Source organism: Arachis ipaensis, chromosome B10, assembly GCF_000816755.2.
Source record: "Arachis ipaensis cultivar K30076 chromosome B10, Araip1.1, whole genome shotgun sequence".
NCBI classification, from domain to species: domain Eukaryota; kingdom Viridiplantae; phylum Streptophyta; class Magnoliopsida; order Fabales; family Fabaceae; genus Arachis; species Arachis ipaensis.
The window spans coordinates 78,232,902-78,248,311 of record NC_029794.2 but is presented as its reverse complement, the minus strand read 5'-3'; the positions used below and the strand labels follow the sequence as shown (position 1 = coordinate 78,248,311).

The 15,410-nt window shown below is 38.1% G+C and overlaps 1 long non-coding RNA gene across 1 annotated transcript in view; it reads right to left on the bottom strand.

Annotated features, from left to right (window-relative positions):
• The window catches only part of LOC110267732, a 22,079-nt gene extending 7,387 nt beyond the window's left edge, over positions 1-14,692 (bottom strand). The window contains exons 1-2 of the long non-coding RNA XR_002355624.1: positions 14,679-14,692; positions 1,538-1,543 (exon numbers count right to left, since the gene is read on the bottom strand). This is a non-coding gene — a long non-coding RNA (uncharacterized LOC110267732). The remainder of the gene's footprint in view (positions 1-1,537; positions 1,544-14,678) is intronic.

The following is a 15,410-nucleotide window of genomic DNA, read 5'->3' as shown; positions in this document are numbered from 1 at the left end:
TGTGGCTGGGAGTTGGTAGTGGTGGTGGTTGCAGAGAGGAGAGGAAGGAAAAGGGTTGGGGGGGCACGATGGGTAGGGTTCACGTCACAGGGGGTTAATAATTTTGAATCCACACGATTGTGTGGAGTACGCGGTCGCGTGGATGGGGTGGATTAGGGGTTGACGCAATCACGTGAGTGATGCGATCGCATGGAATGGAAGAAGGGTAAATGATGCGGTCGCATGAGGCATGCGATCGCGTCGCTGGAAATCATGCGAAACGCACAGTTTCAGCGCAACTCTCTGTCTCCTTTGGGGTGCTGTGCAATCCACGCGACGCGATCGCGTCGCCCATACTGTCGCGTGGGATTGGTGTTGTGCAAGTGACACGATCGCGTCAGGGACGCGACCGCGTGGGTCGTTTTGTGCGAAATGCACAACGGCCGCATGATTCCAGCCTAACTTTCTGGACGTTGGATGTTTACGCCGATCTCCAGATCACGCGGCCGCGTGACTGACGCGGATGCGTGGGAAGTGTTTTTCGCAACTGACGCAATCACATGAATGATGCGGTCACGTCGCGCATCCCCTTTTTTTTTATGCAGGTACGCAACTATGCAGTATGCAATGCGAATGAATAATATTCAGGTTCAATTGAAAAGGAAATAAAAATAAAAATAAATAACACGAAATAAAACTGAAAAAGAAATGACCATACCATGGTGAGTTGTCTCCCACCTAGCACTTTTAGTTAAAGTCCTTAAGTTGGACATTGGATGAGCTTCCTGTTATGGCGGCTTGCGCTTAAATTCATCCAGAAATCTCCACCAATGTTTGGAATGCCAACAAGCTCCGGGGTCCCAAACTAGGCATGTAAAGCTTCTGAGTATCTTCAAGCAGATTGTCAGGCTCCCGGGGTGACGAATGTCAGAATGGATTCCAGGATCCCAAACCTTGCTTTTAAATCCACCTTTGTCTTGATCTATATTTTTCCATCCGGGCGGTGTAGAAAGTAGATTTTCACTAAGGTGACCAAACGTTTTCCGAGATCCATTCGATTGACCATGATGCCAATCCGTGCACTTTGAGTTGAAGCGTGGAACCTTATTGAACCTTGTGCATCAGCTCTGAGCATGAGCCATTTCCCTCTTACTCTTAAAGTCGCAGAGAGCTCTAAGCTGGCCATCTGTTTCAAGCAAACCATATTCAAGTGGTAAAGTAAAGCTAAAGGTTAAGGATTGTACCCACTCGAAGCTTGTATTGGGTGGTAATGGCCTTGGGATAGGTGTTTCCAGTGGTTCTTTGAGTTCTACTCCCTTGTGCTCTTCTGTGAATTTCTTCACTTCCTTGCAGACTTCTTCAATTGTATCCATGTCCTGACCAAAGCCTTCTATGTCTTCCTCGTCACTGAAGTCATAAACGGGAGGTTGAGAGAAATCTACCTCCGCATCATCTTCGTATTCACTCGGGGAAGATTCTTCGATCTCAGAGAATTCACTTGCTCATGCAAGTTCATCACTGGGAGAACTTGACTTGAGATTATCATCATCAAGGAAACTTGCTTCTTGGAGTATTCCGTCTAGTTCCTCATAAAAGACTTGCCTTGGGGGATGTGTACTATCCTCCTTAGCATCAATTGCAACGTCCTTGACAGAATTCTCCACAACTCTGGATTCCCATGGAGGCTCAGCGTCTCCTAGGTCTTCAACCAACTCTTCTTCTTGTAGAATGACAGCTTCCTCTACTTGTTCCAGTACGAAGTCATGCCCTGTTCTGTCCACTGGAGTTTCTAGTATCTCCTTCATGCTATGCTCATCATTAGATTGTCCACACGGAGTTATGGGAGGTCCTTGAATGTTCGAACGTCTAGAAGATAATTGACTTATTGCTTGCTCCAGTTGATAAAGGGTTGTTTGAAGTTGATCTACTGTTTCCTTGAGGCGTACCTCTGATTCTTGGGGTGCTGGATTTGGACGTGGTACATTGGGGAGTGGTGGTGTTTGGGAGTAATTGGATTGGAATCGGGGTAAATGAGGGTTATATGGTGGTGAATGGTGAAAAGGAGCTTGTGAGTGTGGTGGTTCGAAGTTGTGTTGAGAGGATGGTCTATAGGCATGGGGTGGGACTTGTTGGTAGTTACAAGGTTTTCCACCATGTCTATTGGCTTGGTATGCATTGTTTGGAGGGTGTTGTTGCCTAAAGGGTTGATCAGATCCTCTTGGCTCCATCCATCTTTGATTGCTCTGACCTTGATGCATGTTCCTGTTATAACTTTCACTCCTTTCAACAATATTAGAACCAAACTCAAAGCGAGAGGGGTGAGAATTCATAGTAGCTAATGGAAATAAAAGGGGAAAATAAAGACAAATAAACAAGTAAAAGAAAAGTATTTACAATAACCAATAATAAAGCACACAATTGCAGTTCCCCGGCAACAGCGCCATTTTGAAAGAAACTAAAGATTGATGGTTTAGAAGTTATAGTAAACTCTCGTTGCAAGTATAGTTACTAAACCAAGCAATCAACCTTTCTTACAAACGTTTTGGTTGTCACAAGTAACAAACCCCTAAATAAATTCATAACCGAAGTATTTAAACCTCGGGTCGTCTTCTCAAGGAACTGCAGAGAAGTATGTTTTTATTATTGGTTATGAAGATTGAAAATTGGGGTTTTTAAGATGAGGAACAAGTAATTTAAATTGCAATTGAAATAGGTCAAAGACTGTATAGTAAATAAATAACTGTAAAATAAACTTTTGGCAAGGTATGAGAAATTAGAAGTCCTATCCTAGTTATCCTTATCAATGATGATGAAGATTGAATCTTAATTCCACTCAGTCAGTCTTTACTTAAAGTAAAGAAAATTCAAGTGACTAATTAGTTTGATATTCAAATCCTAGTTAATCCCTAAGGAAAGATTGGGATTATTGAAGTTCAATTCAATTAGCAAAGATAACAATTATCAATCATGTTTGAGTTTGATAACTCCTGAGTTACTGATTTCTTAACCAAGACCAAAAAGGGAAAAAGTAAATCTACCGGAATAAAAATGCCTTCAGATTGGAAGCAACAGTAATATAAATAAAAGAAACAATTGTAAACTGAAATACCTCAAATAACATTAATTCAAAAGAGTAATCTGTAACATAGAAGAATTCATAAATTAAATTGAAAAGATAAATAAAAAGGAATGTTGAACCTGATGGAAAGAGATAATCCTGAAAGCGAATAAAATCCTAAATCTAAATCCTAAAAGAAAGAGGAGAGAACCTCTCCCTCAAAACTACATCTAAATCATGAATAATAACTAATTGGAGAGTCTCCTTTGAATGGATGCATTCCCCCACTTCATAACCTCTGATCTGTGCCTTCTGGACTTGGATTTGGGCCAAAAAGGGCTTCAGAAATTACTGGGAGTGTTTTCTGTAATTTCTGGTGCGTGGCCTCTGTCACGCAGCTGCATGGGTCACGCGGTCGCGTTATTTGGAGTTTTCCTTGCCACGCAGTCGCTTCAATCATGCGTCTGCGTCATATGCCTTTCGCTTATGGCGCGCGGTCGCGTCAATCATGCGGTCGCGTCACTGCCATTTCGCGCTGGCATGCGGCCGCGTCGTCCATGCAATCGCGTCGCTGCCAGTTTCTTCAAAAACTCTATTTTGTGCTTTCCTTCCATTTTTGTATGTTTTCTTTTCATCCTTTAAGTCATTCCTGCCTTAGAAGATCTGAAACTACTCAACACACGAATCACGGCATCGAATGGTAATAAAGGGAAATTAAAATAATTACTTTTAAAGCATAGGAAACATGTTTTTCACATATATCACATAATAAGGAAGGGAAAGTAAAACCATGCAATTAACATGAATAAGTGAGTGAAGGATTAAATAAATCACTTAAATTAGGCACAAAATATATCATAAAATATGGGTTTATCAGTCGCATTAACAACGCAATCAAACCAAACAGCAGCCTTGGTGACGTTTTTCCTATGAGTTCCCTTCCTTTAGCAACAACACAGTAGCTCGGAACTTACGTAGCAGAACCAGAATCATCAAGAGCATCTCTAGAAATTAGTTCCTAGCGACTCCAATGGCAGTATCTACGGTGGCAGAGACTCCTGTAACTACGAAAATCACAAGCAGAAGCAGAATAGAGGACAACAATGAGTAGAGGCAAGGACGAATTACATTAGAATCAAAACAGCAACTTTGGCGTTTCAACTAGTACCAGCGGCAGACCTTACTCACGGCGGTGGCGACGAAGGGCACAAACGATGGCACTGGAACGACGTTGACAGAACCCTCGCGGTGGTGGCAGATCAGCAACCCAACAACAGCGGCTTTTCTCGTGCGTCTTCTTCCTCCATCACTCAGTGATGGCGACGCGACTCCATGAAACGCTAGCGACGACAGAGCACGAACAGCGATGGCGACGGGAGGCACATGGACGTCTTCTTCCTCCTGCTCTTGGCTTGGGCTCGTCTCCCTCCTCTATTTCCTTTCGCGATGGTCTGACTTAAACGGCGATGGAGGCGCGACGAAGGCACAGCGGCGCTACTCGAAGCTCCATGGACGGCAGCGACAAAGCCCTTAGCAGCAGCGATCCTGGCTCAGCAACTACACTCTCTGTTGATCTCTTTCTCCCTCAGACGTGGCAACGACAGCGATGGCTGCACCCAACCCGTCGGCGCCGTCCTCTTCTCCTTCTTCCTCTCTTGTCCGTGTGTGAGTTTAAGTGGGGCTGAGGGTGTTACACTGAAGAGGGTGAAAGAGGGGTGTGGGTGCGGCTGAGGCAAAAGGGTTTAGGGTTAGGGTTTCTTAATTTAGGAATTAGGGTTTCTGATTCAATTTGGGAATTTAGGTTTAGAAATTAGGGATTTTATAAAAGAATATGGATAGATATGAATAGATATTTTGATAAAATTGAAGGGTAGAGTAATTTTAAAATCAAATATACTCTATTAAAAATATTTAGGAACATTATTTATCATCATATTGCTAAATTCAATCAATTATTTCTAATTTAAAATATAAAATGAACATATTAATCAAATTTTATAAAGTATAATTTAAACTCAATATTAATTATTCAAATTAAATGATATAACTTTTAATTATTTTTCTATCTTCAAAACTTTAATTTCAATTTATAAGATAACTAATTATAATAAAGATTGTACATAAATATTAATTGACTTAAACTTAAGGTATTTATAAATATCAATCTAATCATTTTTAATAAAATCCTTTCTAGGAGTTCAAATTAATAACATAATTCATTAATTATCAAGAAATTCTATTTAATTACCTTTAGCAAAATAATTTTCATAAAATAAAATTATCAACAAATAAAATAAATCACAAATAACTAATCATTTGATTTTCAAAAACTAGGGTTGTTACAGGATTAGCTCCTGTTAATCATTGTATGATAATTAATGACTAGGATAGAAAGCCTATATTCTCAATCCTTGCCATGAATGTCCTTTTTTTTTATTACTTTCTTTATTTAGTTGCGTACTTTATTTTTTTGCCCCCTTATTTGCAAACCACCCCTTGGAGACCGTAACCAATAATGTGCATACCTCACTGCAATTCCTTTGAGAGACGACCCGAGATTTTATACTCTCGGTATTTTTATTGGTTTGCACTCGTGACAAACAAATTAAACTTTGATTGGGTATTACTTGTCAGTTTGGAACTATACTTGCAACGAGGTTATTTCTCTTTTTCCGAAAAGAAATTCTTAACCGACGGTTCTACTCTTTCAAGTTTTTGGCACCGTTGCCAGGGAATTGTAATGTGTGCTTGTTATTGGTTATTTTTCATATGTGAATATTGTGAATTATTTTCTCTTTGTTTGTTGTTAGTTTTGGTTTAGGAGTTTATTTTCTTGTTCTCTTATTAGCTTTTGGATTTGTTTTCCCTTTTCTACTATGAATTCTCATCCCTGTTGCTATGAGTTTGGGTCAAATTATGTTGTAGGAGATGAGAACTAGAATGACAACATCCATCAAGGATGGAATAATCAAAGATGGGAGGAGCCTCAATGAATTGGTCACCCTTCGTCGCAACAACCTCCGCCGGTTTCTTATAGGTATAATCCAACTCCTAATGCATATCAATCTAATCGATGTGGTGACCCTCATTGTGGTTGTCAACCATAATCACCATATGCCTATGAACCACCATACTTACAAGCCCCCTACCACCAAACACCTCCATATGATCCTAATCCTTATCCACCATACCAACCACCTTATGATCCATGTGAACCACACACAAAACCACAACAATTCCAACACAGTTACTCCCAAGAACCACCTCAATATACACCATCTCCATACCCTTACCAAGATGAACCACCTTCCAATTATGAACCCTTTTTCTCAAACAATGAACCCTCTCTTCCACCACCGCCTCCTATAGTTGAAGCTCTCCAAACCTTCTTGCAAGAACAACAAAGAGATATTTGATAAACCCCAATTTTGTGGTTTATCTTGTGCTTAATTTGGGGGATTTTATCACCTTTTCCCACATTTATTCAATGAAATAGCAGAGTTTTGCAATTCTCCCTTGAATTATGCTTAAATGTGAAAATATGCTTTTTAGGCCCTAAAATTGGTGATTTTAATTCACTTTAATTCCATTCGATGCCTTGATATGTTTGTTAGGTGATTTCAGGTTCATAAGACAAGTATTGGACGGAAGAAGTGAGGAGAAAAGCATGCAAAGTGGGAGAACTAATGAAGAAATGAAGGAACCGTAAAGCTGTCAAGCCCGACCTCTTGGCACTCAATCGACCATAACTTGAGCTACAGAAGTCCAAATGAGGCGGTTCCAATTGCGTTGGAAAGCTAACATCTGAGGCTTCAAAATGATATAAAATTTGCCATATGTTGCTTGATGCCCAACTTCAAAAATCAACTTAAAACACACCCCCACAACAACAATCACACACACTTCCAACCCCGTCCTACCTCACCATTCGTTCAAAATGACCTTTATCAACCACCACAATTAACACAGCCACAACCACTTCCAACCTTTCAAAGAATCTATATTCTAGAAATGCTGATGGAGAGGTCCATAAAAATTCAAGAAATGATGGTAATAGAGCGGGAAGAAATAAAGAAACATCAAGAGATGATAAGCAAGAACCAGGAGGCTTCACTCAGAAGACTTGAAAGGCAGATAGAACAACTGGTTCAAAACCTTGCTGAATTGGGTGAGAAGAAGGGGAATCTGAACCCAAAGAGCCATGAAAAGGATGCTGTGTTGAAAGAGAAGGAAGTCATGGAGGAAAGTAAGAAGGCTATGGAAAGAGAAACAGAGGGAAGGAAGCCCAGTCGACCTCACTCCCGTGAGTTTTTATTACTTGATACGACCCGGTACACTTGCCGGTTAGATTTGTGTGTTTTGGGAGAAATTTATTTTTCACCAAAATACTCATCATTGCTTCGCGTTAAGGGGCGCTCATGTGCCATGTACGTGTGCGCGCCGATTGAGCACGTGGTCCACTAAAGTGAAATCGCCCCCAGCGATTTCTGAAGCACTTTGGGCCCAACCCAACTCATTTCTAATGCTATTTCATGCAGAATTCAAGCTTGGGCAAAGGGGGGAGTAATTGTTTGTAACTTAGAATCATGTAGGTTAGTTTCTAGAGAAAGAAGCTCCCTCTTCTCTCTAGAATTTGGTTAGGATTAGGTTAAATTGCCATAGATCCATGTTTAATTCCTTGATCTCATCTTGTTTCTTCTATAATTTCTCTTTTCTACATCTTGATTTTCTTAATTGTCATGTTAATTTCTCATTTTGCACTCTTTTGTGATAATGAACTCATGTTGGATTTAGTTTACATTTAATGCAATTTGATGTTGATGTTTATTTCATTGATGAATTAAGTTGTTGATTTACTTTCTTTGCAATTGGTAGTTGTTAGATTTTATTATTCTTGCATTTTTACCATGCCTTCCATTTGTACCCACCAAGTGTTTGACAAAATGCTTGGTTGGGCTTTATAGTAGATTTTGAGCATTCTTGGCTTGGAAAGAGTAATTAGGCAATCTTGAGTCATGAGAACCCAACTCATGTTGGTGATCTAGAGTTGTTAGCTAATATTGTTTCCATTGACGCTAATCTTTTGCTAATTTAATTAGTAAGTTGATTAGGACTTTTGGATTGAGATTAGCTAGTCTTGTTAGACTTTCTCTCATGGAAGATAACCTATATCTTCTTCCAATGTTGGAGATGACGTAATGAGATAAATTCTTGTTTATAATTGTGACATGATTAATTAGTCTTGTTTGACATTCTCCCTATGTGAAGATGACATGATACCTTCTTCCGTTTGTTGGAGTTGACTAAATAAGGCAAATTAATCATTGTATGATTAGGATAGAAAGCCTATGATCTCAATTCTTACCATGAATGTCTCTCTTTATTATTTGCTTCCTCTTATTTACTTGTCCTCTTTAATTACTTGCTTAATTTACTTTTTTTGTCATTTATTTTAGTGCCTTTCTTATCAACCCAAAACCCCCTTTTACCCCTTCATAGCCAATAATCATTCACTTCATTGCAATTCCTCGTGAGACGACCCGGAGTCTAAATACTTCGGTTAATTCTTATTTGGGGTTTGTTATTCGTGACAAAACCATATTTTAATTTGACGTGAGTTGTTTGTTGGTTTGGAGCTATGCTTATAACGAAGTAATTCCTTTCTTTGGGAAGAAAATCTAGACTGACAATAATTTTTCCTATCAATATTCGCTCTTATATCCAAAGGCAAGAAGTGAAGCAAAGGGAGCTAAAGAAGCTAGAAGTCGTGGTTGCAACCATGGAAGAAGCCATTAATGACATGGCCTCCCACCTAAGCTCATGCATCCCAAGTACTCCTATTGACGAATGTGGAGGATCAACCAAGGAGCATAGTGAGGGAGTGGACTTAAAGCTTCAAGGTGAAGAAGAGGAGTTGAAACAAGAAGTGCAACAAGGGGAGGAAGTTGAGACATTTGAGCTGGAAGGAGTGGTTGAAGATTTAGGAGATGTTGAAAGTCCATGGGAATATAGAATTATAGAGCCCTCAAAGGTTGAAGAGGTTGATCAAGAGATGGATTCAATCATTGATGAGTTTTTATCCACAATTGAATCCTCCTCCATTGGACATGAAATTGAGGTCATAGAAAAACGTGCACAACCTCCTATACCCTTAGTAAGCAATGAAGAAGAGATTGTACTGGAAGAAAGCTACCAAGAGGAAGAGGTTGAAATTGAAGAAGCTAGCAAGGAGGTGGAAGTTGTCAAGGAAGAACACAAGGGAGTAGAGCTTGCAAGGACATTGGAGACACCTCTCCCTAAGCCATCACCATCCATCTTTTCCTTCAAGTGTGTAAATCTCTTATCTCTAAACTTTATTATCCCACTTGAATATGGTTTGCTTGAGATGGATGGTCAACTTAGAGCTCTTTATGGCTTAAAGAGCCAAAAGGAGATGGTTATTGGTTGGAAACATCACTCGAGATTCACGATGGTTGCATGTTTAAAGTTTGATGGCAAGGTTTGGTGTAGAGCTTGATTGCTTGGGTTTAGGAAGTTATTTGGAGGCTTCATTGAGAACTCGGCTCGCCTACCACCCGGATGGAATCATGATGATCAACTTGAAGACGGGTGTGAAAAACAAAGTATGGGATTCCGGATCACACAAAGAGAATCAATTTTGTTAGCTCATGGTTTGTGAAGAACTCCATCAAAGCTTGGAGATATTAATTTCGAATGATGGAGTTTATTGGAAGTCCAAGCATTGGTGGATGTTCAAGGATGGATTCAAGCACAAGCCACCTTGATGAGAGCTCCCCATAAGTCCAACCTAAGGACAATAAAAAAAAGTGCTAGGTGGGAGACACCCCACTATGGTAACATCCTTTCATTTTTCTTTTTTGTAAATATTGGTAAAATTAGTTTAATTTGATGTTTATTTTGGTTTGTTGAATTTAATTAGTAGTCTAGTCTGTTAAATAAGGTATTATGGTATTTTGGTAGCTCTTTGGAGGTTTGGAATGCTTGGTTTGGTGCAAGAAATTGGAAAATTTTGAAAAATAGAGCACCCAGCCACGCGTACGTGTCACCCACGCGTACACGTGACCCCCAAGTTTTCAACCCCTCACACGTACGCTTCGCCCACGCATACGCGTGACCACCAAAATTTTCATGCCCAATACAAAAACCAGAGAGTTGCGTGTGTATTGTGCTAAAATTGTGCCTCTAGCACAATTTTGACCCACACGTACGCGTCATCTATTTCTTTACACTATCACGCGTGCTCATCAATAATGCATACGCGTCGGACCTCATTGCCGCCATTCAAGCGTACGCGTGACTCACTGTCCTGTTTCACCCACCTTCTTTTCTTCTCATCTTTCCATTTCTTTCCTTCTTCTCTCTTCTTTTCTTTTCTTTCCCTTCTTCAACCAACATCCAACACTACCAATCAACATCTATCACCATTTCTTTTAGTTAGTTAGTTAGTTAGTTTGATTTATGTTTATTTTTCTGTTTTTTATTATAAGTGTTGGATTATTAATCTTGTTTACTGTTTATTGCTGCTGATTACTGATAGGATGTTAGTTTAACATCGTTGTTGTTAATTTTCATTGTTGGATTTCTTTATTGAGGTTACAAGTTGTTACTTAGTTTTGAACTTTACATGCTCAACGTTTTTGAATACCAAGTGTATGACATTGCTCTCAAGTATCCTAAATCTTTTGAATTGCATGTTTTGGCCACCATGCATTTATCATCCATTGTTAGGTAACTGTGTATTATCAATTCATTTTTTGTTAGGTGATTCTTGTTTATGATTGACCCTTATTTACATCACCTATTTCATGCATTGAGATTTTAGAATTACGGAATTGGATCGAAAGCTTACCTAGTGACATATTTTTTATTCTTCTAAGCTTTGTGGACCAAACTTGCTATGTGATTAATTTTCACTTCTATTTTCTTTGTGCTAAGTTCCATAGCACCCATGTCTTCAACTTCTATGTCACTTAGGTGTTGCAACAACTTCAATATGTGTCATTGTTTGATGTGTGAGCTCTATATTTCATTTGGTTCACTAAGTTTACTTACACATCAATCAATGTCCATTCATTATCCAATTCACAATTGGTTGATTATTTGCTTGAGTGCTTTCATGCTTCTTTATCACTTGTTTGCTTATCTTAACTTACAAGTTACTTTGGAGTATTTCAAGCACACTAGAATGAGTGAAGTGCATACTTTCTTTGTGTAATTGTGACATAACTTTTAATATCAGTGCGTGTGTTCTAAAATGTATGCAACTTAGAACTCACACACCATTTTCATTAATGTCACACTAATTCACTCACTTCATTCTAGTGATTCACCTCATTCCAACAATTTACACTACCTTGCTTTTGCATTTTCTCATCTTACTGTGATAATTTCTATTTTTCATGGGTGAGTCATCATAAGCTAAAATGGAAGCGGGAGGAAGAACACGCAGCAGCCGATTAATCCACCAGCTGAAGGTGGCAATCCAGAAAGTCCCCCTACCCCCTTGCTCATCTCTGAATGCACCGAGGACGGTGCAAACTTTAAGTGCGGGGAGGTCGTCCGACTGAATCGGTGCTTTTGGGTGACAAATTTCTAATCCCAACACTTTTGCATTTCTTTTTTAGGTCTTTTTGGAATTTTTGTTGCATTTCCTTAGTTTGCATATACATATATAATAAGCTTAGTCAAAATAATAAAATTTTCCAAGGATTTTATCTATAGGGCACCTGATTGAAATATTTTTTTTAGAACTTGCTTGAATTATATATTGTGAAACATGTTTTTGAGCCAAGAACACATGAGCATGTGAGTTTTGAGCCTAATTATGTGGTTACATCATATAACCACTTATTTTCATTCTTGTGTGTATTATTCTCTTTCTATGATTGTAATCTTTGATTTGTTTGATTCTTTATGTCCATTATTTTGTGTATGAATGCACTTATATGATTGAGGCCATCGTTTCAAATATCTCACTTACCTAAATAGCCTACCCTTTACCTTCCATTGTTAGCCAATTTTGAGCCTATGCTAAACCCCTTTTATTCTTAATTTTAGCACATTATAAGCCTTAAAGAGAAAAACAATAAATGTTGTTTGGATCTTTTATTAGCTTAGGCTAGTGAGAGTGCTTATTATTTAAGTTTGGAAAGTTTGGGAACATTGGGTGAGATAAAAGTGTATTTTGTAGTTTTATTGAAAATTTTGGTAATTGGGTACATACTCATGTATTAATTATGTTTCAACCATATGCATTGGTACCTTTGTATATAATTCATCTAAGAAAAATAAAAGAAAAAAATATTGAAAAATAAAAAAAGAAAAAGGAATAAAAAGTGGACAAAATGCCCCAAGGTGAAGTTCAATAAAAATCAATGCATATGGGTTGTGATCAAAAGGAGAATGCATGAGTGTGTGAAAAAGTAAAGAATGGGTAGTTAGGTTTGCTTTTTGAATTGTATAGGTTGTAGGTTAGGTGGGAAGTTTAAGTTAATCAAAAATTCAAATTCTAGTCCACTTGACTATATACAATCCTACCTTGACCCCAGCCTCATTACAACCCATGGATAAGTGCTCGTGATATTTGTATGCATGCATAAAATAATTGTTGATTGTTAGATGAAAAGGAAATCTTGGAAAGCATGATTAGGGGAGAATTGAGTGAATCAACCCTATACACTTGAGCGACTAGAGCGGATACACATCCAGTGAGGGTTCGATTGCTCAATTACATATTTTCACCTATGATCATCAGTTTTCTTGCAAGTTTGTAAACTCTTTTTAATAACTCAATTCAATTGTGGATTTGACTTGGTTGTTAATACCTTTAGCCCTCATGTTCATATATGCATTCTTGGAAGTTGATTTATTTTGACCAAGTAATTGCATGTATTTAGATAGAATGCATATAGATAGATTGGATGTAGATAGGTTGCATTTAGATAGTTTGCATTGAATAAATGTGATACTCTTTGTCTCTTTCTTGAGTTTAGCATGAGGACATGTTTGGTTTAAGTGTGGAGAGGTTTGATAAACCCCAATTTTGTGGTTTATCTTGTGCTTAATTTAGGGGATTTTATCAACTTATCTCATATTTATTCAATAAAATAGCATGATTTCGTAATTCTCCTTAAATTTGTGCTTAAGAGTTAAAACAGGATTTTTAGGCCTTTAAATTGCTAATTTTAATTCACTTTAATTCCATTCGATGCCTTGATATGTTTGTTGAGTGATTTCAGATCCATAAGGCAAGGATTGGATGGAAGAAGTGAAGAGAAAAGCTTGCAAAGTGGAGAATTCATGAAGAAATAAGCATTTGGAGAATTCAAGCCCACGCGCACGCGTCACCCACGTGTACACGTGAGGAGGAAATTTGCCAGCGACGTGCACGCATCGTCCACGTGCACGCGTGACGCTGATCACATGACCTCAATTAAAGTGAATTCGTTGGGGGCGATTTCTGGGCTTCCCAGGCCTAAATCTAACTCATTTCTGAGGCTATTTCATGCAGAATTCAAGATGAGTCAAAGGGGGAGCAATTAGTTAGGTTAGGAAGCATGCCTTAGGTTAGTTCTAGAGAGAGAAGCTCCCTCTTCTCTCTTGAAATTAGGGTTCTTAGTTTATTTTCATCTTAAATTTGGTTTATTTACTTGTTTTGATTTAGTCTCCTTTATTTTTCCTTGTTGATTTGCTTTAGATTCCTTAGTTCCTCTTGTTAATTTCTCTTTTGTACCTCTTTTTAGTTTATGAATACTCATGTTAATTTTTATTTCCTTTTAATGCAATTCATGTTTTATGTCTCTTTGATGATTAATTGAGTTGCTATTGTTAATTTCTTGTATTGGGTAGTTATAGATTTTACTATTCTGGTAATTTTATGATGATTTTCTTTTATGCCTTCCAAGTGTTTGACAAAATGCTTGGCTTAGGTTTAGAGAAGCTTTTTGAGCATTATTGGCTTGGAAAGAGAAATTAGGCAATCTTGAGTCATTAATACCCAACTTATGTTGGTGATCTAGAGTTGTTAATTAATATTGTTTCCATTAACTCTAATCTCTTGCTAATTCAATTAGTGAGTTGATTAGGACTTTTGGATTGAGATTAACTAGTCTTATTTTACTTTCTCTCAAGTGAAGATAACATTATACCTTCTTCATATGTTGGAGATGACTAAATAGGATTAGCTCTTGTTAATCATTGTATGATAATTAATGACTTGGATAGAAAGCTTATATTCTCAATCCTTGCCATGAATGTCTTTTTTTTTATTACTTGCTTTATTTTAGTTGCGTACTTTATTTTTTTGCCCCCTTATTTGGAAACCACCCCTTGGAGACCATAACCAATAATGTGCATACCTCACTGCAATTTCTTTGAGAGATAATCTGAGATCTAATACTCTTGATATTTTTAATGGTTTGCACTCGTGACAAACAAATTAAACTTTGATTGAGTATTACTTGTCGGTTTGGTACTTGCAACGAGGTTATTTCTCTTTTCCGAGAAGAAATTCTTAACTGACGGTTCTACTCTTTCACACATACCCCGATTAATCCAGATAATTCTGTTGGAACCTGTGATGCATCCTCAAGTCATAGCTCAATACTATCCAGGTCAGGACTCATAAGAAACTCATGTAGAATTGAGATTCAAAAGGATGGAGAACGACAATGCATCATAGAATAGAATCACACATTTATTAGAATAGAAAAATAATTGTATTAATTCATAGGAATCAGCAGAACTCCTAACCTTAACCTAGGAGGTTTAGTTGCTCGTACTGTAGAGAATAATATGAAATGTTAGAAAATGGTAAAATATAAAAGATCCAAGAAGCCCTTAAACAAGGATGATCTTCTCTTATTTATACTAATCTAATAAAAAATTAAAAAAATGAAGAAAACTAAGTTGACTGATGCAAAAATCCACTTCTGGGCCCACTTGGTAAGTGTTTGGGCCGAGCTTGGCTTCTAACTTGAAATAGTGGGCTTTGGACGCCCACTAGGGAGTGTCCATGCTACTTCCTTGCTCCCCTTGGGGTGTTGAAAGCTGGATTGAGTCCCTTTGGGGCGTTGAACGTTGTCTTGAGTCCCTTTGGGGTGTTGAACGCCAGAATGAGGGTAGTTTTGGGTGTTTAATGCCCAATTTGGGCAGTTCAATCTGAAGAAAAGTATAGACCATTATATATTGCTGGAAAGCTCTAGAGATTAGCTGTCCAACGCCATTGGGAATGAATCATTTGCACCTCTGTAGCTCCAAAAATGCTTGTTTGAATGCACGGAAGTGAGATTCTGACAGCATCTACTATGCTTTTCTTGCCTCTGAATCAGACTTTTGCCAAAACTTTCCAAAT